We start from the raw sequence: 4,833 nt of genomic DNA on the forward strand, positions 1-4,833 counted from the left end.
TAGTGATAACAGATGAAAGAAACATATCTCATATTAAAGTGTGTTTCATCGGCCTTGATAAATAGTGTATTTTGATTGCCTTCCACATAGGCGGATCCAGGGGGGGGGGGCGGACGCGGCGTACGCCCCCCCCCCCCTTAAATCTCCAAAATAAAGTAAATTCATTTGATGTTTTACACTTAACTAGATCTACATCACCTATTTTAACTTGTCAAAGCCTTCAAAATCACTAAAATCGTGGAGCTTCCGGGGGGGGGGGGGGCTTTGCCTCCATGGACCCCCAAAACTATAAACTATGCACTTTTTTGGCATTATAAGAAGGTAGTTTGATGAAAGTATATAAGGCGTGACATGCTCGAGAAGTGGTTGTCAAAGCCTTCGAAATCACTAAAATCGTGAAGCTTCCGGCGGCTTCGCCCATCTAGACCCCCTTAACGATAAACTATTCATTTTTTGGAATTATACGAAGGTACTTTGATGAAAGTATATAAGGCGTGACATGCTCGAGAAGTGGTTGGCAAAGCCTTCAAAATCACTAAAATCGTGGAGCTTCCGGGGGGCTTCGCCCCTCTAGACCCCCTAAACAATAAACTATTCATTTTTTGGCATTATACGAAGGTAGTTGATGAAAGTATATAAGGCGTGACGTGCTCGAGAAGTGGTTGTCAAAGCCTTTAAAATCACTAAAATCGTGGAGCTTCCGGGGGGCTTCGCCCCCTTGCACCCCCAAAACTATAACCTATGCACTTTTTTGGCATTATAATAAGGTACTTTGATGAAAGTATATAAGGCGTGACATGCTCGAGAAGTGGTTGTCAAAGCCTTCAAAATCACTAAAATCGTGAAGCTTCCGGCGGCTTCGCCCATCTAGACCCCCTTAACGATAAACTATTCATTTTTTGGAATTATACGAAGGTACTTTGCTGAAAGTATATAAGTTGTGATATGCTCGAGAAGTGGTTGGCAAAGCCTTCAAAATCACTAAAATCGTGGAGCTTCCGGGGGGCTTTGCCCCCCTGGACCCCCAAAACTATAAACTATCACTCTTTTGGCATTATAAGAAAGTACTTTGATGAAAGTATATAAGGCGTGACATGCTCGAGAAGTGGTTGTCAAAGCCTTAAAATCATTAAAATCGTGAAGCTTCCGGGGGGCTTCGCCTCCCTGGACCCCCTAAACGACAAACTATGCACTTTATTGGCATTAAAAGAAGGTACTTTGATGAAAGTATATAAGGCGTTACATGCTCGAGAAGTGGTTGTCAAAGCCTTCAAAATCATTAAAATCGTGAACTTTCCGGGGAGCTTCGCCCCCTGACCCCCTAAACGACAAACTATGCACTTTTTTGGCATTATAGGAAAGTACTTTGATGAAAGTATTAGGCGTGACATGCTCGAGAAGTGGTTGTCAAAGCCTTCGAAATCACTAAAATCGTGAAGCTTACGGTGGGCATCGCCCCCTGGACCCCCTAACAGAGCTTTGCCCTGCACTCGCCAGGGGCCCTAGCGGCCCCCTTGATCCCCAGCAAATCTTTCAATATCCCGCCCCCCCCCCCTAACCAGAAATCCTGGATCCGCCCCTGTTCAAGACTTCAACATGAAACTCTTTCGTGGCTTTAAAGTGGCTTGAAACCATCATATTTATATTTAGTTAACATTTGCACACAAAAAAATTGGCAATTCTTAAATATAAAATGCATGATTATAATAACAGTAGACGAAACAATTTTATTTCATTTTTTTTGAAAGAATTTCTTAGACAACTTCTTCTTTGTAACCGCAATAAATAATGATGGTGATGTAGAGAAAACTCTTCAGTATCTAGAGAAAAGTATTCAGTGTGCAAGAGTAAAGTGAAGTGTACCGTGTGCAAAATATCTTGAATTTGAGGCCATTTCTTCAAGTTTGAAAGGAAATAATGCGTGGATGAAGGATCCAACAGAAACCTCACCGACCTCCCACTGTTTATGAACATATGAACAATGTAAAATAGTTTGCTATAAACAAATATGTTTTAGTTATTGTTCAGTGTGGCTTCGACCTTTGATAATATGATGAAATAATCAAACAGGAGTCCACTTCTAGAACATTCGAACTAATTTGTAACAATATCAACCTAATAGCAAAATTGTGGTTTCCAAGGCAAATATTATTGATCTTACGGACGTTTACCTATTACCATTTGTACCTCATATTGATTGTGTTCCTCCGGAAGCCATAGTTATTTAACTAGGTATGCTTTTAAGATTTTAATATATGGATTATCAAACCAATATAACTCAGGAGGTACAATGTTGTCACCCTCCACTTGTGTTGTATAAAACGCAAGTGACCAATTTTCATGACCATACTAACGAAATGGCATTAACGCGGACATGTTATTTCTTGGCCTTGATATACAGTAATTGAGTATTTTAATATAGTTTTACCTTTACCTTTGACAAAACAAATCATTGAACCGAGAACTTAAGGTTGTAAACTTATTGCACGCATAAGATGTTACGAATATTGGATGAATTTTTACAATTATTTGGTCAGTTTTTGCTTGGATTTTGACCTAACAAGTTCAATACTTTCAATAATACTTAGTAACCATAATCAACCTACCTAACAAGTGTTAAGAACAAGGGTACTAGTTATAATCCAAACAGGCTACAGAGTTATATATGCAAGCCAAGATACCCCCCATATAGACAGATTGATGCAAGCCAAGATACCCCCAAACAGACAGATATATGCAAGCCAAGACACCCACAACAGTTAAGGCTACAGACATATATATGCAAGCCAAGATACCCCAAACTTTTTAGGCTACAGACAGATATATGTAAGCCAAGATACCATAAACATTAAACTGTTTAGGATGCAAACAGATTTAAAACAATCAAGATCCCCCAGCTGTTAAGGCTACAGACAGATCTATGCAAGCCAATATTCTCCAAACTGTTTAGACTACAGACAGATATTTGCAAGCCAAGATACCCCCATGCAGACAGATATATGCAAGCCAAGATATCCCCAACTGTTTAGGCGGCAGACAGATATAAAAAAAGTCAAGATACTCACAAACAGACAGATATATGCAAGCCAAGATACCTCCATACAGACAGATATATGAAACCAAGTTACTCCTATACAGAAAGATTTATGAAAGTCAATATATCCCCAACTGTTAAGGCTACAGATAGATACATACAAGCCAAGATACCCCCATACAGACAGATTTATGCAAGCCAAGATACTATCATACAGACAGATATATGCAAGCAAAGATACCCACATACCGACAGATATATGCTAGCCAAGATACCCCATACAGACAGATATGTTCTAGCCAAGATACCCCCATACAGACAGATATATTCAATATAAAGAAGTGAAACTAAGTATTGCATTGTCATTACATACAATTAGTTGGTCCTTTATTTAAATCCAGTGACCAATTGCCAAAATAGTACACATATAAAAATAAAGCTGGGATCATCGCCTTGGAACGGTCAATGCAAAGCATTTGGGGTTTAATCCGGTTTTATAGCGCTCAACCTCACACTTGGCCCTGCAATATTCATGAACATATAAGTGTAAATAAAATTTAACCTCATAAAATTACAATTCAAATTAAACGATAATAAAAGGAAATTAAAACGCATTCAATCTAATTACCATTTAATTACTAAATGGTAGGAAAGAGACCAGAGCAACAGAGTTAAAAAAAAATCGGCACGATGAAATGAAATTACGAACAAGTATCAACTACATCCCTTCTTTTTAGAAAAAGATTTAAGAATATAGCATCATATAGTAAATATTTCAGAACATCATCGCGCATATACAGGAAGAAGCAGCAATAATGGTTGTGAAAGATCCGTATTACATAGCTTGGTTGTTTATGTGACTGCTAAAAAAATAGATCAAACAAGAAACGCACGTCAGAGACAAAAATATAATAAAATTGAACGCTATAAACCTAATGGCATATGCATGTAGAATAAAACATTGTCGTATGCGTGTCGTATGAAGCAATATAGAAGCGATGACGTGAAAAAAATCAATGCAGCCAAGAAAAGTGAAAGAGTATAGTATGACGGCGATGACACGATGCCGTGAAAAATAATCCAGGGGCAGTACTGTAAAATAAAAATAAAAATATTAAAGGGGTAGCACTATAAAATGGAATTACCAATAAAACCAGCTAGGTTATTAAATATTTAAATTTCAAACATATAAAATGGTCATTCCATTAATGATTCCATTTAAAGAGAAGAAAGATATAGTGAATCGAAAACCAACAAGCATGTGTTTTTAAGTACGTTAACATCATATCCTTTTGATAAAAAATGAGTTAATTAAATTGAAAAGTTTAATAAAAAAAAATTTTTAAGATATTTTACTTTGCGAACATGCTTCAAAACATCTCCATAAAATAATGGTTGGGAAATTCCATTAGTTTAAAGCCATTTTAAAGAAACATTATGTTTTGAAATTAAATCACCATACTTTGAGTGAAATTTAGCGAATTTACTTCTTAGGTTATGATACAAAAAAAACTTGTTTAGCAATTTCTTCGTTAATATACGATAACGATCATTAAAATTTTTAATACATGAACATGCTCTGGCATAACGTACCAACTGCGAAATGTAAACACCAGAGGATGGACCTTTAGGAATGTTACCATCTAGGAACGGGAAATTCACAATTTCAAAGTTAAAGTCGTCCCGTTTGTCGTATAAACTTGTCTTAATCATACTATTATTAATAGTGAGATGTAATTCTAAATAGGCAGCATCTGTATTGGATTGACACGATCTATTTAAGACTGGTGCGTTCTTTG

This window comes from Dreissena polymorpha, chromosome 9 (genome assembly GCF_020536995.1).
Source record: "Dreissena polymorpha isolate Duluth1 chromosome 9, UMN_Dpol_1.0, whole genome shotgun sequence".
NCBI lineage: Eukaryota > Metazoa > Mollusca > Bivalvia > Myida > Dreissenidae > Dreissena > Dreissena polymorpha.